At 47.3% G+C, this 22787-nt stretch overlaps 1 long non-coding RNA gene across 1 annotated transcript in view; it reads left to right on the top strand.

Annotated features, from left to right (window-relative positions):
- The first annotated feature begins 321 nt into the window (after positions 1–321).
- The window catches only part of LOC115893473, a 60494-nt gene continuing 38028 nt past the window's right edge, over positions 322–22787 (top strand). The window contains exon 1 of the long non-coding RNA XR_004053467.1: positions 322–439. This is a non-coding gene — a long non-coding RNA (uncharacterized LOC115893473). The remainder of the gene's footprint in view (positions 440–22787) is intronic.

Raw genomic sequence — 22787 nt, 5'->3', positions numbered from 1 at the left:
TTTGGTTTTGGAAAACTGAAAGTAGCTCGGGGCCTCGGGTTGCTGTCTTTCAGGCCCCCAGGGCTTGGCACTGCCTCGACCCTAGAGAAGGGGGTTCCTGCCCTCCGAGAACACTGCCCTAAAGGCTCCCTCCCTGCTGCCCACCGCCATAAGTTACCCCTCGCCCCTTTCACCCCTCCGGGCCTCTAGGTCCAGAAACTTCTGGGCCCCTGTCCCCGCTCAGACCCCAGATCCCTGGCGGGAGTTTCCTGTCCCCATCACTGCACTTTCCATGACACAAGAGGAAGTCAGCTGAGCCCAGGCTGGGTTTTCCAGGCAGCACGGCCCAGTAGAGGCTGAAGGTGGGGGAGGGGGTTGCTGAGCCCCCAGGGCCAGGTGTCAGAACCTCCTCAGCCTCTACCGGAGAGGTGCCTGCCGGTGCTGCCCTGGGCCACACCAGGTAACCTGGGGTGGGGTGTGCCTGTGTCTGTCTCCCCTCTGGACTTGGTGACTCCTCAATGCCCCCAGGTGTGCCCTCTTCACCAGGGCAAAGGGGCACTAGGGATGTGGGGAAGAGGGAGGAGCTGAGGGTAGGAGGGAGGAGGGGAAGGAGACTAAGGAATGTGACTGGTGCATAGTAGGACCTCAGGGTTTGTTGAATGAATGAAGGAAGAAATCTATGGAATGATTCCCAAAGATGATGGATGGCCTGGTGGCCAGATGAGAAGGGCAGGAGAGGCCTGCAAGTGTGTGTGGATGACTCAGTGACCTGGATCCTTGGAAACAGTTGGCTGTGGGGGTGGGGGAACCCAGGGAGCTGACTTTGCAACACCCCCTCCCTGTCAGCTCAGAAAGTGCCTCCCCTCCCCCAGCTTCGTTCCTACCCAGTTTGGCTGTTTGTGGAGAGTGGGGAAGGGGAGAAGGAGAGACCTAGGATCCAGGTCTGGACATGCATGTGGCATGCAGTGTGGTGGGGACGCGCTGGCCTGGTGGCACCTGCATTCAAGTCCCACATTTGTCACCTTTGTGGTCAGGTCCCTGTCATGCTCTGGGCCGAGGTTGGCTCATCTGTAAAATGTGGAGATTGGATGATCCCGAGGCCCAGCTCTCTTGTCCTAGGAACCCCGCATGAAAGTGTTCGACTGGAGTCCAGTCAGAGGTGGGGAATTTCTCTATGTGGGGCCTGGAGGTTTGCCTCTTTCGCTAGTGTGAGAGGGGACTGAGTGTTGAGTGAGTGTCAGGGCTTTGGGGAAGGGTAGAAGACTGAGGATTCCAAGTGCCTGAACAGGATCCTGCTGGCTTGGGAAGGTGTCTCGGTGTGTGTACTTTCCCCAAGTCCAGGTGCGAGTGGAGCAGCTGGGGAGGGGGCTGTCTTGCCTGGAGGGACAGATAAGGCTCCCTCACTGACCCCCTACTTTCCTAGCCCCTCACGGACAACACTAGACAGCCTCCTGTGGCTTCTGGAAGATCTGTGATCAGTGGTACCCTGGAGTGGGAGGGCTGGTTGGCTCAGACCACGTTCACCCCCGCCTCTGCTGGGCCCCCTCAAGTTCCCCTCAATGGGGCTGTGTTCCTGGAGCCCCTTTCCATTGCTACCTGCCCCACCCCTCCAAGGCCTGCTGCAGGCCTGCCCACAGCCTGGGGTGCCAGTCACACATGCCACAGCCTGAGGCCCCGAGGACTCAGCATTCATGTTCACTCTTCCGCTGCTACTGTAAGATTAGACTTGTTCCACCATACGGCATAGGCTTTGGTTGAGAAAATAAGGCCTCCTAGTAGTGTACGACAGGTGTTAATGAAAGCTGTTGTTCACGTGAAATAACAGGATCAGAGAGGTTATGTGAATTTCCCAAGGTGCACAGATAACCCACAGTGAACTTTGGACTGGACCGCCAGGCCTCCTCTTCTATGGGCACCCCTTTCCCTGGTGCAGCCTCTCTCTCTCATCTCAGGCTGGTGCTTCCCCTGGCCATCTGGGGGTTTTGCTGAGATCCTGGGGGCCTAGGAGGCTGGCAGACCCAGCTGTGTGTCCTCAGTGTGGCTCTTGGAGCCTCAGATCCCATCTATAAAACGTGTAGAACACAGGCTGACTTGAAGGGATGTTGGGAGGCTGGCTGGGCACGCCTGTGGAAAAGGCTCATGGTGGTGGTCAGCATGCAGAACTTCAGCATGGCTCTCAGCTTCTTAGAGCAGTGCTTAGCGTTCCTGAAGGCCTGACACTGGTCAGGAGTGCTCCTGCCTTCTCTCCCCTGCACCTAGCACCTGGCACAAAGCTATTTCTTAAACAAATGAATGATTGACAGGGAAGCTTTCAGCAGGGACACATGAAACAGACTGACAAGCACACCCTGCCCACCCACCCCCACCTCCCTGAGCTTCCAGCCCAGTGGGGAGGTTACCCGACAGGCAACTGGGACACAGCATGGAAAGGTCAGGCCTGAGGGAGCACAGTGGGGGACGTGTGTCCAATCCAGCCTCTGGGAAAATCAGGGAAGGCTTCCTGGAGGAGGTGACATCTAGATGAAGACCCAAAGGATGAGTAATTTTCCAGTTTGGTGGTGGGATCAATTTTCCAGGCTGAGGGAAGCATAAGGACAATGGTTTCTGAGTCCTGCTAGCGCAGTGGCTTCTAGATGGGTCCAGAAGTGGGGTGCTATGGGCAGCATCCTGGCTCAGTCCCTCACTGGCACTGTGCCTAGGGTGGAGTCTCTCTCCCGGGTCTCAGTTTATCTGTGAAATAAAGGCACTGCACCAGATGGTCTGCCAGATTCCTCAATCTGTGAGTTGAATCTTGGAATCTCATTTAAAGAATATCAGTTACCAGAAGCTGGAAAGCTGATACATCCATTTTTAAGGGACAAAATGGCAAAAGCCACATTAAAAAAAAAACCTCATATACACTATTACCTTTAGAGAGGCCTCCTATACTCACCAGGGGGCAAGACAGTCTGCACAGGGGTGTTGAAGCCACCAAGGGATAATAAAAACATGGAAAGATAGGGCAAAGGGCAAATAAGCTCCAAACCAGCTACACTCTGGAATAGTGGGACTACAGCCATCAAGAAGGGGCTCATAGATCCCCGTATCCTGACACAGAGAAACAGCCATGATATTTTGCTCAGTGAAAACATTAAATTTCAGAACAATTTATATATTGCAATCCTATTTTCATAAAATAAAATATGAATGAGTTGAACAGTTTCTACATTTACAGAAAAAGGTTTTGCAGAATATTCATCAAAATAATAATAAATTAATTGTGGGGGTGAGAGTCGATCAAGATAGCAGCGTGAGGTTGGGTAGGGATTTTATTTTATGCACATAAAAGGGATCTGCAGAAAATATTTTAAAGAAGAAAGTTCTGGTATTTGTATAATTATATATAACATATAACATTTTTATAACATGTTTTTTTTTTTTTTTTGAGACATGGTCTCACTCTGTTGCCCAGGCTGGAGTGCAGAGGCCGATCTTGGCTCACTGCAACCTCCGCCTCCCGGGTTCAAGCAAGTCTCCTGCCTCAGCCTCCCAGGTAGCTAGGATTACAGGCACATGCCACCACACCTGGCTAATTTTTTGTATTTTTAGTAGAGACGGAGTTTCACCGCGTTAGCCAGGCTGGTCTCGATCTCCTACCCTTGTGATCTGCCCGCCTCGGCCTCCCAAAGTGCTGGGATTAAAGACGTGAGCCACCGTGCCCGGCCCAACATGATTTTTTAATAATAAAAATAATGCATATTTTTGTGAAAAATTAGCAAAACTATAGAATATAAAGAAAAAAATAAAACCAGTCACAATCCTACCATTCATTATGACCACTGTTAATATGTCATATATTTTATTCTTTTCAATTTATAATTACGATAATCTACTGTTTCAAAATTAGTATCATGTATTTGTGATATACATGTTTATATGTATGAGGTATATATATTTTATATAAATTATATATCTTTTATAAATATACTTAAAAGGATATATACATATACACAAAGATATCTATATGTAGATATATATAGAGAAATATCTTTTTATCCTGCTTTTTTTTCTTAAAATATATCTTGAATGTCATGCCATATCATAGACTTATATAACACGGTTTTTAAAAAATGGGTCTACAATAGCTAATAAAAGTTCTGATGTTTGCTTAACCAATCCCTATTATTGGACATTTGTGTTGTTTTTTTTTTTTGTTTTGTTTTGATTTTTTTGAGACAGTATCTCAGTCTGTCGCCCAGGCTGGAGTGCAGTGGTGCGATCACAAGTCACTGCTACTTTGACTTTCTGGACTCAAGTGATCCTCCCTCCTCAGCCTTAGCTGGGACTACAGGCATGAGCTACCATGCTTGGTTAATTTTTAAAAACAAATTTTTTGTAGATATAGGATCTCACTGTGTTGCCCAGGCTGGTCTCAAACTCCTAGGCTCAAGCAATCCTCCTGCCTCAGCCCTGCAAAGTGCTGGGATTACAAGCATGAGTCACTTTGCCCAGCTCCTCTCTCTCTCTCTCTCTCTTTTTTTTTTTTTTTTTTGCTGTTAAAAATAACGGTGATAAATATTTTTGTACAATCCTATCCTTATTTCCTTTAATTAGAATTATTTGAGTCAAGGATTATGACCATTTTAAATACTAAAGGCACACTATAAAAATTGAATTAGAAACATCCATCCCAACTTAGTTCTAGTAGATCTGAATACTGATTGGCTGAGTTGACTTAAAGAGGGACACATTTGAGTAGGTTTATAACTGCTTTAGGGACCAGGATTTTTCTGTTCCATGATGGGCACTCCAGGTGCTCTGTGACCGTCAGTGTGGAAGAGGTGCAGGCCCACCTCAGGGGACATATTTGATATAAGAATAAGACACGTTTGTAATCATTTACTGGGTGTCCAGGACACTCCTCGAGTGACTTCTGTTTGTCTTTGATGGCGTGTCCTTCCCTTGGCCCATTGCTGGGAGGTTTGGAGGAGCCGAGGTCACCAGCTTTGTTTCAGAGATGAGGAGACTGAAGTTCTGAGAGATGAGGGGATGGGTCCAGGCGCAGTCAGCCTTGGCCTGCGGCAAGAGGCAGGTCCACAAGGCAATCTGGGGAGAGTCAGTTCTGGTCTGGTGTGGAGGGTGGGAGGGCATAGCTCAACAACTTCTACCCCATCCACACCCATGTGGAGCGCTCACCTCGGTATGCGTCCCAGCAAGCCCCAACACTTCAGCACGGGTTATATGTTCCTAATTCTGTAAGCTCTTCTGAGGCCAGGGCTGTGTTGGGTTGACTCTGTGGGATGATCTGGAAACAAGTACTTATTGGTGTTATACGTGGTGATAATGATGATAGTGATGATGGTGTCAATGATGACAATGATGATAATGGCAGTCATGATGATGACGGTGATGATGAAATGATGAAGATGATGGTGATGATGTCAGTAATGTTGAAGATGTCGATGATGATGATGATGATGATAATAGCTACCATTTACTAAGGGCTTACACGGTGCTAGGGACTCTATGTAATTACATTATCTTGTTTTTTTCCCCAGAGTGAGTATGCCACCTTGGCCGGGCGTAGTTGCTCATGCCTGTAATCCCAGCACTTTGGGAGGCCGAGGCAGGAGGATCACTTGAGCCTAGGAGTTAAAGACCAGCCTGGGCAACATGGCAAAACCCTGTCTCTATAAAAAAATTAAAAAAAAAATTAGCCAGGCATGGTGGTGTGTGCCTGTAATACCAGCCACTTGGGAGGCGGAGATGGGAGGATTGCTTGAGCCCAGAACGTTGAGGCTCCAGTGAGCTGTGATCATGCCATTGCACTCCAGCCTGGGTGACAGAGTGAATGTATACATGCCACCTTCACTGATATGGAGGATGACCTGAGGTGGCTCACAGATGAGCATTTTAATCTTAATAATGTATTTGTTTTACTTTATATTAATATATATACTGAAAATAACTAGCTCACCAGATTCATGGTTTATACATTTCATTTTTAGATTAGTGAGTTGATTTAAAGCAAAAATATTAAGTGAAAAATAATACTTGGTATTTGGATAAGGTAAACGTGAACGGAAATTTAAATCATTGACATTTGGAAGCATCTGGGGCAGATATCATTTTTATTCTATTTGGCAGAGGAGTGAGTAGATACTCAGAGAGTTTAATTAGCCTGAGATTATACACCATCCAGGTGGTAAAGCTGGACTGGAACCCAGATGCTTAATTTAAAATGACAACAACAACTTTTTACTTAAATATAGGATACACATAGCACAGTGCATGCGTTGTGTTATAAATGTAACTTCACACACTGCACGTGCTTGTGTAACCAGCACCTGGGAGGCTCCCCACTGCCTCCCACTGCTCCCTACCTAGGTATCCACTGTCCTGACTTCTGTCATCGTGGATTGGCTTTGCCTTTTCTTTGAACTTTATTTTATTTATTTATTTTTTTGGGACAATAGTCTGTCACCCAGGCTGGAGTGCAGTGGTGCCATCTTGGCTCACTGCAGCCTCTGCCTCCCAGGTTCAGATGAATCTCCTGCGTCAGCCTCCCGAGCAGCTGGGATTACAGGTGTGCACCACCACGCCAGGCGAATTTTTATATTTTTAGTAGAGACAGGGTTTCGTCTTGTTGGTTAGGCTGGTCTTGAACTCCTGGCCTCAAGTGCTCCATCTACCTCAGCCTCCCAAAGTGCTGGGATTACAGGTGTGAGCCACCGTGCCTCCCCTTTTCTTTGAACTTTAAATGTATCACAAAGTTTATACCTTTTGTGTTTTGATTTTTTTTCACTCATTATACTTGGATGATTCATCCATATTATTGTGTATAGGAGCTTGTTCTTTTTCATTGCTGTATAGTATTCTATTGTCTCTATAGAGACAACCACCATTTATTTGCACATTCAACCATGACAGGCATTTGGTCATACAAAGTCTACATCTTTTAACCTTGAAGCTCTGCTGCCACCCGCAGATACCTGCATATCACAGTAAACAAGAATTTCTCTCAGAGAGCTGGAGACAAGGAGGGTGTAAAACACACAAAGCCACAATTACAGAGGTGCGGTGCTTTCCCAGTTGTAGAGTGGCCTCGAGGTGGCCTGGGTGGTGTATGGTTTGGACACTCTTAATGCCGCTCTTGGAGCACTGCACTTTACAAAGCATTTGCAGGGAAGCATCGCACTTCACGTCCCTGACAGCCCGGTCAAACAGGGAGGTGCCCTGTCCCCGCGCAATCAATGAGGAAACTGACTACGACACCCACAGTGAAACAGAAACAGAAGCAGAGCCTGCACTTGCATCTCCAGATACTAAGTCCTTGGCTGTTTATACCTTGTTCCAGTTGCCTGGTAAATCCAGGGGAGATCTGAGTCCTTGGAGATCCTTTCTGTCCCCTTACAGGGAACTTGTAGTCTGGGATTTGAGTCTCCCTCTGTGAAGGATTTAAAGGCAAGATAAGTCTCTGATGTTTTTGGAGAGGAAACCTGCCTTCCCTAGAGCCTCACTTTACTTCCTCTGCAAAGCTGGGGAGGGTCCCTGCTCCCCTGCAGGGCAAGGGTTGTCATCACCATTGTCATTAACAACCCCTGCCTGTGTCTGCCTCGAGTCATCCTCACCGAGTGTGGCACTTTCACATTCATCACTGAGATCAACCTGATCTTCATAACAACCCGGGGAGGAAGACAGCAAAGATGACATTTGCCCCATCTTTCAGAGAGGTGAAGTGCCCTGCCCATGATCACACAGCAAGTTAAGGAACCAACAGGGACCCAGGGCTCCTGATTCTCCTGCTGAGAGGATACCCTCCACTCCATCAGGCGCTGTCCTCTACGGGAGGCCTTCTGTTAGGACATACCCCACTCTGAGGCCATGGGGCCCAACACACAGGGGCATGGTGGTCCAGCAACATTAGGGGGCTTCCCCAGGATGCTCAGCAAGAAGGGTTGGGCTGGTGGGAACCCACAGCTCCTGCGTTCTAACCTCTCTGCAGGACAGGGTGGGATGGCAGGGAGGCTGGGGGGGGTGGGGAAGAGGGCCAGCAGGAGGTCCCGGGACAGACTGGTTCTCGGGGCAGCCTCCCTGGCAGGGACAGGGGTTAAAATGGGTTTCTAGAGCCCCCTTTTCTTCTCTGTCAATCACCAGCTGTGCAAGCTCCTCTGAAAAGTGGGAATAACACTAGTACCTGCCTCATCGGATTGTCATGAAGATTAAATGGGGTGAGGTAGGTAGAGCAGAGGCCAGCGTCTGGCAGGAACATTCAGTTCACCCGCTTCCCCACACGCTCTGCCAAGGAGGGCAGCTTGGGATGGGTGTGTGCCTGCAAACACAGGCCCTCCCGATATTCCTGAAGGGATGTGATTTGTAACTGTGAAAAACACAACCCAACTGTCAGAAGCAGATGGCACCTGCTGGGTAATCTGTGACCTCAGCGTGTCGTTCCTTTGATTCTGTACCAAGACCACTCTGCCGCATTGGAACCAGGCTGGAAAGTCGAGCGTGCCCCATGGCATACAAACCACACCCTGCCTGTGCGCTTGCCCGGCAGGGAGGGGACTGCAGGGGAGTCCCTTTACTGGGTTGTGTGTTTCTGTGGGGGCTGGATCCTGCCCTCCAGGGGGTCACTCTCTGTGCCTGCTCTCTGTGTCCCCGTGAGGTTTCTCTGACCAGTGTGCAGAGCTGCCGAGGTCCCTGGATGAGACAGGCACTGGGCAGGAAGCCCTGGGGTTGATGCTGGGCAACACGCCCACGGGTGAGGTCTGGGTAGGGTGTGGAAAGGAGTGTGGGGAGTGAAAGGAAGCTGGACCTGGCCCTGCCTCCACTCTCACCCTCAGCCAGGCCCTGCCAAGGCTTCCTTCCCCAGGAAGACCTCGGTTCCCCCTCTGCACTGAGGTATGGCCTGCTCCTTCTTCCTCCATCTTTTCTGGAGTCTAAGCTCCCTTCTGAGTTTCCCCTTTGACAAAGGGATTGGATAGAAAGGTGAGAAGTCTCCAGTTCTGTAATCCTGAGAGCCCATTCCTCTCCGGACCCCGCTAATACACAGTGTGGACAGAGCTTGTCCAGTCAGGTTCCAGGACAATTTCTGATACAGGATGTGTGGAGAAAATGGATGATTTAAAGCACAAATGAGGATTTCTCCTGTGGGGTCCAGAGCTTAGCTGCAAGTCCTTCCAGCATCTGGATCCCAAAGAAGGAGGCTGCATGCTGGGGACAAGGGCTCATGTCGGGGAACAGAGAGGCTTCCCTATGTTGAGGTCCAGAGTCGGGCAGGCGGCAGAGCAGCCACCCCTGGAAATGGGATCTTTTAGCCCAAGAGACCCTCAAAGGCCTTGGGACAGAGAACTCCTTTTTTGAGGTCCTGTTATTCACTGCCCCTCGGTTGTGAGTGAATCTAAAGGCAGGCTTGTGGGGCCCAGCTAATGAGCTCCCTTTGTTCTGGCCAGAGTTTGGGAATCCCAGGGAGCGGGGAGGAGTTTCTACTCCCAGGTTCTCAAGGTAGCCAGAATGACACGTGGGCCCCAGAGCCGGGGACAGAACTCCCTGTCCAGGCAGTTCATTGAGAGCTACTGGGGCTCTAGTCTGGTTTCTGGCTCCTCCGAGGGTGCCCCTGGCATGGGAAGTTGTCTAGGGGCACACTGAGCCCCGGGTGGAACAGGTGTCCTGACCTTGGGATCCAGGTTTGTGCTTCAGTGTTCCACCAGCTGCCTGACGTCATGGGTGGGCATTTGTGTGTTTTTCTGGGGAGAAGGTCTGCACCTCAGCGCCTCCCATGCCCCTAAAAAAGGTTCTATGCTGGGCTCACGCCTGTAATCCCAATACTTTGGGAGGCCGAGGCAGGCGGATCATGAGGTCAGGAGATGGAGACCATCCTGGCCATGGTGAAATGCTGTCTCTACTAAAAATAGAAAAATTAGCTGGGTGTGGTGGTGTGCGCCTGTAATCCCAGCTACTCAAGTGTCTGAGGCAGGAGAGTCGCTTGAACCCAGGAGGTGGAAGTTGCAGTGAGCCAAGATCGCGCCACTGCACTCTAGCCTGGCAACAGAGTGAGGCTCAGTCTCAAGAAAAGAAAAGAAAAGAAAAGAAAAGGCTCTAGAAGCTCTGGTGCAGTACAGGACGGCTCTGCCTGGAAGTGTGGTTTCATGTTTTGTTGGTTTGCCAGGTTTTGCTGCAGAGAATGCAACTTCTCCCCACTTCGGAGACCGCGACTTGGTGTGTCTTGATTGTTGAGCTGCTTGTGCAGTTGCTTGTTCTGCTAGAGATTATAGCATTTCTTTCGTCTTCCCAGCTCCTGCAGTGAGGTGAGGATGCCCGTGTTCTGAGGAGCCTCGGGTAGGGTGCTGGGGCTTGTTTGATTCAGAGTTGGAGCTGAAATGAATCCGTTATATAGAGAAGAAAGCTGAGTCCCCCGCAAGGTCAAGTGACTGACACAGGCCCACATAGCTGGTCCAGACTTAAGGTTCTGGATCCCGGGTCCTTTCATCCCGTTATTCCCCAACCTTTCCTGTTGCTGTGGCAATAACAAAAGGGGCCAGAGAGGGTTAATCCTAGTACTTTCCATGCAGCCACCATGTAACCTACTGCACCCAGCACCCTACAAGCACGGATTCTTGTCTGTGCATTACAGCTGTGGCCCAGAATGGATGGTTCTATTGTCTGACCCCAGAGTCCCTGAGTGTCCCACAAAACTATCCTGTTCCTTTGGATTTTCCTGATCTCTTTTTGCATCACCACAAGCTTCTTTGACTCCAGGAACAGCCCATTTGTGTCAACCAAAATTCTAAATTCAGCACCTCAGAAGTATGACCAGCCGGACAGATCTGAACCTAAGTCCCACTGGCTCCTACTTTTAGTGGACAAAAAGGCTTCACAGGCTCCGTCTCTCCCAGGAATCTGAGGAGTTCAGAGATCAGGAGAGGTGATGGCGCACAGCAAAGCCTGGCCTGGCAGAGAGGGGGTGGGCGAGCGTCACCCTGAGAAGGTGTTTCTTCCTCTTTATGGCCGTGGTCCTTTTAGATGTTAGATGCTTTGGTTTCCCAGGTGTATGGGGACCTGGGACCCGTGGGTTTTGGAGTGCTTGTCATGACTAGGGCCAGCTTTGGGGACAGGGTGGGGACGACTACTCCCAGGTTCTCAAGAGGAAAAAAATTCTGTACGTTTCAGAACTGCGATAGATCTGTTATCAGCTCCACGCACTGCAAAACGCAAGTTCCTTTCCTATTTGATCTGACAGTGAAAAAATTCACAGATGTTTTATTGGAAGGTTAGAAAATAAAAAAGAAGCCCTTCTCAGTCCAGGTAGTCTGCCCCCGATCACCTTGGCGTGTCTGCAGCGGTGCTGGGGCCTGGGCTTGTGGGTAGATGAGGAGACAAGGCTCAGAGTGGAGCAGGGGGAGGCTCGGAGGCCTTTGCTCTGCAGCCCCACCCGCAGGCTCAGCAGGGTGGGCCCCTGTGCTAACACTCACCCCCACCCTGCCCCTCAGTTCTGGTTTCCATCTACCTTCGTCCCTCTCACCAGTCCCAATGCAGAGGGCCAGGTTTTCTTTACTTTTCTTAACTACCTCTCTTTTTCTGGTTAGGAAAAATAATACTTATTTACTACCTCTTGTACAGTTTGGAAATACATAAAATATATAGAAAAAAATTAAATCTGGCTGGACGTGGTGGCTTGTGCCTATAATCCCAGCACTTTGGTAGGCCGAGGCAGGCAGTTCACCTGGCTGTTGGTCAGGAGTTCGAGACCAGTCTGGCTAACATAATGAAACCACGTCTCTACTAAAAATACAAAAAGTAGCCAGGTGTGGTGGCAGGTGCCTATAATCCCAACTACTCAGGAGGCTGAGGCAGGAGAATTGCTTGAACCCAGGAGGTGGAAGCTGCAGTGAGCCGAGATGAGCCATTGCACTTCAGCCTGGGTGACAGAGCGAGACTCCCTCTTAAGAAAGAAAAAAAATTAAATAAGCCCAGAATCCCACAAAGCAGAGGTCTCCCCAGTAATCCCCAGCTGCGGAGGCTGTGTGCCTCACTTGTGTGCCAACTGATGACCTCCTCAGCACAACCAGTTAAACCTTTATTTATTTCAGCTTTTTTCTTTATAAAGTTTTTCCCTCCCTTCATTGTGGAGATAGCATGCTCATTGGAGACAATTTGGAAAGCACAGAAAGATATTTTCATGTTTCTTTAAGCAAAGAGAGGACATTTATTCCCATCTCCCCAAGGTGACTGCCATGAGCACTTTGGAGTAGCTCCTGGTCTTTGTGGACTTTTGAAAAAGCGTATGTTGTCCAGGCGCGGTGGCTCATGGCTGTAATCCCAGCACTTTGGGAGGCCGAGGCGGGCAGATCACAAGGTCAGGAGATCAAGACCAGCCCGGCCAACATGGTGAAACACCATCTCTACTAAAGATACAAAAATTAGCCCAGCACGATGGCATGCGCCTGTAATCCCAGCTACTCTGGAGGCTGAGGCAGGAGAATCACTTGAACCTGGGAGGCAGAGGCTGCAGTGAGCCAAGATCGTACCACTGTACTCCAGCCTGGGCAACAGAGCAAGACTCTGGCTCAAAAAAAAAAAGCGTAGTTTTTTTCCAGTTGAGAGTATGTTCTATAGAGGATTCTGGGTCGTGGTTTGTCACGCAGCAGCTGAGTAACATAAGCATTTCCCATGTTAATACAAAGAGCAGCGCTCACTTATGTTCTGGGCTCATGTGCACAGACTCTTCCCGGCACTGTGCAGGCACCATCTTGCTCAGTTCTCAAGAAACCTCATGAGGCGGGTGTTGTTAATTTTGCAGACAAGGAAGCTGAGCTGACCTCATCTGAGGTCTGAGAGCCAGGGAGCAACAGGGGATTGGCGTCGAAGGCTCAGCCGGCTTAGGTCCCTGCTCTCAATCACTAAGTTACCTCTCCTGTGAATTTTTAATGACCTTTCTAGTTTTGTATAAAACCAGAAAATGACCATTGTTAAAAATTCAGGAATTACTGAACAGCAAAAATAATATTCAGAATCCTATCGCCCGGTGATATTTATTCTGGCGATTGGCAGTTTTTTACGCAGAGTCTTCATATTTTTATAGCTGATGTTATCCTAACCGTTTGGTTTCGAATGTGGTGTTTTTTATATGTATTTTTGTAAGTATTTTCCAAGTCATTAGTTCCTCTTGGCAAAACATAATGTTTATGGATGGTTTTGTCCGTCCATTGAGTGGTCAGTCTTGATGGGTGGAATTGCTTCCCCGAGGTTTAGCTTTCAGGCTGCAGCTCTCTGAAATTATAAATAATTTAGGAATCAATATGTTTCTGCACAAAACGGTTTGTGTATTTCTGACAATTTCTTTAGGCTGCACATATTCCCGGGAACTGAATTGCTGGGCTAAGGGTTTTTACAGTTCTTAACTTATATTGCCAAATTATTTTCCAGATGGTCCGTAACTCTTTACTCTTCAATTAGCAATACCCTGTTTACTCCTAACTAGATGAATATGTGACCTTGTTTTAGTTTGCATTCCTTTTATTGCTAACGAAGCTGAATTTCTAAATGTGTTTATTGGTCACTTTTGTGTCTTCTTTTGCAAACTGTCTAAAGCAGTGCTTTCCAGTCAAGCTTTCTGCAATGATAGAAATGGCCTATATCTTCCTGTTTAATAGGGTCCATATGGCCTATATCTGCCTGTCCAATAGCAACCAGCCAAATGTGTCCATTATTTGAAATATGGCTAGTTAACTGAGTAAATTTTAAATTTAATTTTATTTAAATTTAGACTTAATTTACCTAGGGTTTTAATTTAAATTCTAAATTAATTTAAATTTAAATAGCCATGTGTGGCTAGTGGCTACTATATTGGATAGCACACTCCTAAGCCTTTCCCCAGTTAGGCATTTGGGTCTCAGTGGGTGATTTATATTGATTTGTATGAGCTCTTTATTTATGATGGCTACTAATCTTTTTTACGTTTGTTGCAAAGATTTTACCCCACTTGCTATTTGACCTTTACTTTTTTGTTCAGGTTGTTTACAGGGTATCAAAATGTTAGGTAGCCAAATCTAGTGATCTTTTTCTTTTTGTGGTTTCTCCCATAGCTTTAGGGTTAGAAAGTCCTCCCCCACACAGAGGTTTGATAAATACTCTCATCAACTTTTTTCAAGTCTTTCTGTGATTTTTTTCCCTTTAGCTCTTTAATCCACCCAGAGTTAATTTTGCTGTGTGGTATGAGCTACAGCGTGTCTTCGTCACCTCTCTGCTTGGTGTAGAATATATACCGAGTGTATTTTATCTTAGATGGGACACTGGTGCTCTGCTGGTTGGGTTTGGGTGGGCGGTAGGTAAGCAGGATGAAATTAAATAGTAAAATACTACTATTTAAAAATGTTGATGTTTAGGAAGACTTTACTGACAAAAGAAAATGACTCTGATACAGTGTTGTTTTCAAAGAAAGATGCAAAATCACACCTACAATGTAATGTGAACCATGTTTATAAATGCAATGAAAATATTGGAAGAAATATTACAAAATATTAATGGTAATTGTCTCTAGGGGTTGGTATTTTTTTTTCCTCCTCCTTAACAATTCAATACTTCCCCAGTATTTTTGATGATCTGAAATATTATTAAATACAGCATTTGGAGAAACAATGCATGATCACTTGCTACCTCTAACTCCCCACAGCTGTCATCCACCAAGTCTGCAATTTGCACAGCCAAGCTCTGTGCTTAGGGCAGGGGACTTGGCAGGGAAGGGTACTCCCTGGTTTTCAGTTCAAGCTGGGACTGGAATTCCTTTGTAGTCACTCACAGCATGTGAGTTTCTCAGGCAAGTGACATAACTCAGGACTGTTTCCTCATTCCTAAAATAAACATTGTAACTGCTTTGCACAGCGCCAGTGAGGATATGTTTTGTTGTTAATTATATAGGCCTGCACACACACACACAACGTATGTATATGCAAAACTTCAGATATCATCAGAACACATTCAAAGACCACCAATGTACATTTATTTTATTTTATTTCTTGCTTTTCTCATTCTTGAAATATGTGAAGGATATTTTTAATTTTTTTCAATTTGACCGACATACATTTTTAAAAAAGCAACGTTCCATCATCCTATCACTCCCACCAGCCCCACTCCTCAGTGGTAGCCACCACTAAAAGTTTTATCTGAATCTTTATTTGTTTGTTTTACAAAATGGAAATGGGATAATATTATATTGATTACTATATAATTATTTCTTTTTTTCCCACTTTCCAATAAATTGTGTGTGACTTTCCATGTCAATACAGGCAGATTTATGTCATTCTCTTTAATATCTGCACAGCCATCCATAACATGAATGTGCAATAATAATTTTCTTTTTGAGATGGGGGTCTTGCTATGTTGCCCAAGCTGGGCTCAAACTTCTGGCCTCAAGCAATCCTCCCACCTCAGCCTCCCAAGTAGCTGGGACTACCATGATTTATTTTATCCTTCTTCCTCATTCATCAACAATTTGACTGCCTGTTACAAGGAGAGCACAGCAAACATGTCTTTAGGCACCTGTGTTTAGTGTCTTGGAGGATAGATTTCCAGATATGATGCTGCTGCATGGATATGAACATTTAAAAATGTTGAAAGATAATGCCCAAGTGGTTCTTTTAAGAAAGCTGAACCATTGACATTATTACTGTCAAGGAAGAAAAGCTCTGATTACCTTCTACATCCTCAATTCTGAATGTTACCAATATTTTTTGACTTTTACCAATATGGTAGGTATAAAATATCAATTGAGTTTTAAATTTTTATTACTTCAATTAGCAGAGAGATTGAACACTTTTTAAATATGTTTTGCATCCACAAAACATCTGTGTTTCTTCACTGGTTATCTGTTCATATTTGTTACCTGTTTTGGTGGGGGTTGTCAGTCCTTTCCTGATTGATTTGTAGGTGCTCTTTATATATAATGGATATTAATCCTTAGTCTGTTCCATGTGTTGAAAATATTTTCTCCCAGACTGTCATTTGTTATCTACTTTTTAAATGATATCTTCCACTATTCATATATTTTATGTTTTCATGGGGTCAAAATTCTTTCTCTTCATGATTTTTAGTTTTTATACCATGCTGAGAAAGACATTTTCCACATTCAAGTTATAAAAAATTTTCCCCTATATTTTCTTCTAGTATCTTTTTTTATTACACAGAAATTAATCCAACTGTACTTTATTTTTTGAGTAGGTGTGAGATGTGACTTATTTTAATTATTTAAAATTACCTTTAAAATTTTTTATTTTTCAGTTTGTTTTCCCCAAAAGGAGAACAACTGCTTCAACATCACTTTTTGAAAATTCCAGGTTTTCTTCCACTGCTTAGGATTAGCACTACATTATTGAATCTTAAAATAAATGATATGAATTTCCTTTTCTGAATTCTTTCTTCTTTTCCATTAATTAATCTGTTCCTAAAATGGCATACCCAGTTTTAAATTGTGTAAATGTTTAGATTGAACTATACTCTTATTATGGGGAAGGACATTGTTCTTCTGCTTCTAACACTTCTTAGCTATCCTTCTTCATTTTCAAATAAATTTGTCAGATCTCTCCAACTCCCCCCAGTCCCATTAGATTTAAATTTCAATGAATTTCTGGATTGATTTGAAGTAGAATAAACACGTTTACAACATTGAGCCTTTCCACCGAGAATCTAGTATTAGACCAAATAAAATTTACTCTCTTGGGTTCAATTTCCCCATTGGTAAAGAGAGGAGGTTGGATTAGTTTTGAAGTTTCCTTCAGGTTCTATAATGAAAATCAATAATAACAGCCACAATGATGACAACAGTCATTATCGGGCCTAAAGCCAGGCTGGACATGAGGGGAGAGTTATGGAAGACATAATCCCCATTCCCCAGGAGTTTTTCATCCAGAGGGAAGATGTAGCACGTACATGCAATTTTGACCCAAATGTTCAGTTAATGTGTTGCAGATTCATGGGCAGAAGTAGATTTCTTTTTAAAAAAAAAACCATTAATAAATGGCTGAAGGGAGCTGCAGCTGTCAATCTGGCCAATAAACATCGTTGAGAATGCTTTGTACATGGAAACTTTTTTCACTATTTTTAGTGAAATAAAAATATGAAAAAGGGAAATTAATTTAATAAAAATAAAAATAACAATGGTGCCTGTATCTAAAAATTCCTAGCTCACTCCACACCTTTTTTTAGTGCCTTTCCAGTTTTAATTTTAATTTTAATTTTTATTTGAGACAGAATCTTGCTCTGTCACCCAGGCTGGAGTCCATTAGGGTGATCACGGTTCACTGCAATCTCTGCTTCCTGGGTTCAAGTGATTCTCCTGCCTTAGCCTCCTGAGTGGCTGGGATTACAGGTATGCACCACTACGCCTGGCTAATTTTTGTATTTTTAGTAGAGATGGGGTTTCACCATGTTGGACAGGCTGGTCTTAAACTCTTGGCCTCAAGTGAACCATCCCCCTTGGCCTCCCAAAGTGCTGGGGTTACAGGCATGAGCCACCTTGCCCAGCCTGCCTTTCTATTTTTAGTAACCAGCTAGTTTAGCTGAGTGTTTGCCTCTGACACAGTAAGAATGTGTCCAGGCTTAGACTCCGAGCTTCTCAGGGTCAGATGAAACCTTGGAGACCAAACTCTATCATGCGGATCAGGAAAATGAGTCCCAGAGAGGGGAAGGGACTTCCCCAAGGTCACACAGCAAATTAGAGGCAGGAAGACTCCTGAAGGCGCTGTGGGTGCCTTATGGTTTATCCTATTTCCCTCCTGGCCTCTGGAATTTGGGGCACAATTCTTCTCTGTCGGGGACAATTGCAACCCTGGCCACCCCAGCTGCCAGATGGGTAGCGTGAGGGTCAATGAAGGGTCTGGTGGGTGAGGAGTTGGGGCGTGCCCCGGGAAAGCAAGCTGCTACCACTTCCTGCTGATTCAGGGCTCTTGGGAAGCCCTGACTTTTATCACTAAAACTCCCCGTGGTGCACTGCACATAGGCCCTGGCTTCTGATCCTGGATTGGATTCTGACCTGAGCTTGAGCAAGTCTCCTCTCTCTGGGCCTGCAGAAAGAGGACACCTGAGCAGATGGCTTCCATGTCTTCCTACCAGGGTTCCCGCCCACTGGAGCCAACTGGGCTGTTTTATGGTATCTGCCAAGGGTTGGGTCTGCAGCTCTGTGTGTCCATCCTGGTGGTCTGGGTGTGACCATAGTCCGAGTGTGTGTGATGGAGGGTGATGATTTGGCAGTGGTGACTGAAGTGGGCCCCAGGGTCGTGGCAGAAGTTCAGGGAGGAGGGGCACAACAACCTCACACTCACACTCACTGTGAAGCCATCTTCATGCGCCGAGAGGCCCGTCTCCCAGAAGCGCCCAGCCCTCTGGCATCTGGCCACATGCACAGGGGGCCAAGCTGTGCCCAAAGAGAGCTAAGTCTCCCAAGTGACTCAGTCTAACCGAAGTCCTTGACTGGTGTCCTCATCTGGGAGGTGGGGAGCCGGCGGAGAATGGGACTTGGGCCTTATGATCTGAACTCCTGTAGACTGGCCCTCACCATCTAAAGGCAGGAAACTGAGGCCCAGCAATACTGTCATCACCTCCCTCCTGTGAGACTGCTCCAGGGGGGCCCCACTTCTTCCCAGAAGCTGGCTGCCCTTCCTCTGCATGGTCAGAAGGGGTCCTCTGGCTTGTCTAGTAACCAGGCCTCAGGCATTCCGGGCTCAGTCCTTCCTTCTTCTCTCTCTTTAAAAGTAGCTTCTTTGTTTGGAACACAGCTGCACCTCCACCCCGCTGAGAAGCCCAGCTCAGAGCAAAGACATTTCTTTCCAAAGTAGTAACGTGGGTCATCTTTGTGGATGGCTCGTTCATTCATTCATCCCTTCATTTAATAAATGAGTACTAAGCACCTGGCCTGGGCCGGGCACCCTGAGTATAAAGTGAATAGAACAGAGTCCACCTCATAGATCCACATTCTACCTGCAAGCATGGCTTTCCTTTGCTGGTGGCTGTAAGGGGTTTGGTAAGGGGTTTCCTCCAGGCTGTTGGGGACCTGCCCAAATGCTCCTTAAAGAGCAATGAGATCCTATCTGGAGGCTCTGCCATGGGTGTGGCTCTAGAGACCCGCAGGGGAATCCATGGGTTGAGGCCATCTGCTGGCTCTTGCTTCAGACTCTGTCCCCTAAAGCAGGACCGGCTCCATCCCCACAAGGCCCACTGGGCACGTCCCACCCGCAGGCCTCTTCTGCCTGTGATCACCGGCCTTTGGTCAATGGCGGCGACAGTGTGGCTAAGCCCTGGCTACCCTGAGGGCCACACTGCCCTGTGAGTCAGGGCGGTGCCCTGAGTCGCGTTCACGTTTGCTGAAGGAGCCTCTGGTCCTCACCTCGGGTGGGTGTCTCTCCTCCCCGAGATCTGCCACCACCACCAGCTCTGCAGGAAGTGGTTCTTTTCTGTATCTTCCCCCTCAGTCACACACACAGGCTTGGCTGGAGGTGTCAGGCCCTCAGCTTCGGAGGCTTAGAGGCTGCCATCAACGGGCAGGTGCAGGGGCTGGCTGGAGAGAGGGCCCTGGTGGGCCTGGCCCCTCGGGGAAGTCTTTGGAGCATTTAATGTGTTTTTGTAAAATGCATGCACCTTTACTGTTTTATTTACTAAAAATATTGATATATGCTAGTTGTAAAATTATTCATAGTGAAACAGGAATTAAAAGAAATTAAAAATTGTGTTACAAAAACTCAGTTGTAAGAAAACCCAATTCCCCTTGAGGAAGAGAAAGGGCTGGAGTCCTTTAAAATTAACTGCCTGTTTTTCTTTTTGGGGCTAGTCAGCCTTATCTCTCCCTTTCCCAGGCATTGTGAAGACTCTGTTTCTCTAGCTGTGCAGCTGCAAGGTCACTAAACAGATAATCTCAAGTTGTAAAACATGTTATTCCTTAAAAAGTAAGAAATAATGTAATGCATGTCTCAACTGAGTAACTGTCTTTGTTTCTTGCCTCTGTAATATGCACAGATTCCCCCCACTAACCCACAAAATGCTTAAAAGGTAACTGGACTCTTTGTTTGGGGCTCAGTCCTTTGGATGTTAATCCAACTGGATTGGTGCACCTAAATAATTAAATAATTCCTCCTCAACCCCTCGGTCTCTCTGATTCCTTAATTATCCTGCAACAATAGCATACAGAAAAGAATAAAAAAGAGAGTAGGCTCCCTCTAGGCTCACTAGCAGCAGCCACCGTTGTTGCGTCTGATCTACTTCTTCCTAGACACTTTTCTTTGCAAACACATGCATTTTAAACAAACACATACACAGAGATGGGCCCGTACAACACAGAATTTTAGGTTCAATGTCATTGCCGGCTTTCCAAGTTAGGAGATGTAGGTGCACATTCATTGTTTTCAAGGGAGTCATGGCGTATAAATCCCATTCCCCTATCTGGGGACACTGAGAAGGTTTCCCTTGTCCTCCTCTCACCAGCACTGCTCTGCCAAGCACCCCGTACAGTTAACTAGGACTGTTCTGTGTGCACTCTTTCCCTGATGGCTTTGCAATAAACCTCTAGGTGTAGGGCCATGGGATCATGGGATATGCACTTAAAAGGCTCAGGGTATTGCCTCCTGTGTTTTCAGCAGGATATGCTTTAGGTTGGGTGAGGGGAACCCAAACAGAATCCCCTTCTGTCCTCCCAGGACCCCTTGAACCCCTTAATCCCTTCTGCACCCCCTCCCCAGTCCCAGTCTTCTTGTTGCTGGTGGACTCATTTTCCCCTGTTGCAAGAATCTCACTGGTTTTGTCTGTCCTCTGTCCAGTGTCGTCATTGTCATCATGATGTGCTTGCAGTGCTGGCCTGGAGGAAGCAGGTGGCAGGGATAGGGTGAATCTGAGCAATGACCAAGCTTGCTGTCGGGATGGGTGTTCTCCTCCCTTCTAAGCTGTGTGTCTTTGGGCTGCTGCCTGAGTCTCCCAGCCTGCACAGCAAGGATGCTGAAACCTTACAGGGCTTCAAAGCTCTTTGTAAATTGTAAAAGGCAGAGCAGATGTGAGGGAGACAGATGATAAAGGAGGCAAGAGGCATCTTGAGGCATTGGAACTGATGGATCCCTTGTTCCCACCTCTAAGGGAACACAGGGACCTGCTAGAGACACACTGCGTACCTGGAGTTCTGCCCTGAGTGGGGCACTGAGAGGGGCCAGAAGAAACGGGGAGAGCTTTGCTACTAAGCCTGTGGTTCCAGAGGGAGGTCACTGTTCCTTGACTCATTCACTTATTCAATAACTTACTATGTGCCTGCTATGCACTAGGCACTGTCCTTGGTGTTGGGAGATATGGTAAGAACAAAACAGACCCCAACCTTCCTGCCCTCATGCTCCTTACAGTTTAATCTGGGGCAATTGACAATGAACAAAATAAATAAGTAAAAATATATTGTGTATCCAGTGGCAACAAATGCTATGGAAGTGACTAAAGCAGGAGAAAAGAAGGGGAAGGGGGAGGTCGGGGTGGCAATTTAAATAGGGCTGTCAAGGAAGGCCCCACCCAAGGCGAGGAAGGGAGTTGAGGCCTCTCCAGAGGAAGAGCCTTCCAGCCCAGGACCAGCAAAGACCCTGAGGCCATCCAGTGTGTCTGATGGCCAGTGTGGCCCAAGTGGTGTGAGCAGGTAGAGCAGTAGGCTATGAGGTGGGAGACGTCATGGGGGCCTTTTATACGGTATCACTCTGCATCCAGCGGGGGAGAACACCCTGAAGGGAACGAGGGCAGGAAGCAGGAAGGCAGATGAGGAGGCAGAGATGATGGTGGCTGGGACCAGGGCGGTCGCAGTGGAGGTGGTGGGAAGTGGCCAGAGTCTGGCTACATGTCGAAGGCAGAACCCATAGGATTTCTGGCTGGATCGCAGCTGGGATGTGAGAGAAAGAGGAATCACAGGTGACGCCACAGTTTTTGGCCAGAGCACCTGGAAGGATGGAGAAGCCGTGTCTTGAGATAGGGATGGTCAGGAGTTTGCTTTTGGCCATATGACACTTGAGATGCTCTCGGACACCCAAGTGGAGATGCTGAGCAGACAGGGCTGGGTATGAGTCTGGGGTCTGAGGTGGGTGGGGAGAGAGAGAGAGAGAGAACCAAGCTGGGAACATATTGGTGTTACCACGGTGGATGGGGAGGGATGGGGGACATTGGCAGCAGCGCATGTGAAGTCACTGTCACTGCCTGGCCTTTCTCTGCCCCTCAGTCGTGCCTCAGAGAAGAGAGGCAGACATACCTGCCCCAGAGCCCACCCCACTTGGCCCGCCAGCCATTCGCCTCTCCACCTCCCCTCCTGCCTTCCTTTCTTAGTCACCTGTTGTCTAAGTGTGGGTTGGGGGAGGGCGTTGCTATTTTGGGTTCTCTCTGCCCCCCACTGAACAGAGGAAAGTGCATGGGAGGCCGTCAACGCCAGTCCCATCAATCTTGAAAACTAGGTCATGCTGGAGCCTGGGGCCTCCACACTGGGCTCCAGCCACATCTGTCATTGACCTGAGACTCATGCCTCCCTGCTCCTGGCAGGCACCATCTGTCACCCACAGCTCTTCTGTCTGAGCTCAGGATGCAGGATGGCCGACTCCTTTGCTGGTTCCAAGCACAGGCCATGGAAAGGGGCCCTTGTGTTCATTGCATTTTCACAGAGAGACTTGTTCCCCAGGCTTACTGTCCACTGTGACCACCAGGAAATTCAATGGGTTTGCAGGGGCCCCAGTCTCCTATTTCAAGCTATCCTCCTGCCTCGGCCTCCCAAAGTGTTGGGATTATGGGTGTGAGCCACAGTGCCCAGCTATAATCAGTGTTTCATACCATCAGATCTG

The sequence above is a fragment of the Rhinopithecus roxellana genome, chromosome 15 (assembly GCF_007565055.1).
Source record: "Rhinopithecus roxellana isolate Shanxi Qingling chromosome 15, ASM756505v1, whole genome shotgun sequence".
NCBI classification, from domain to species: Eukaryota; Metazoa; Chordata; class Mammalia; order Primates; family Cercopithecidae; genus Rhinopithecus; species Rhinopithecus roxellana.
Note: the sequence above shows the minus strand (reverse complement) of the source record. Positions and strands in the feature narration are given on the sequence as shown.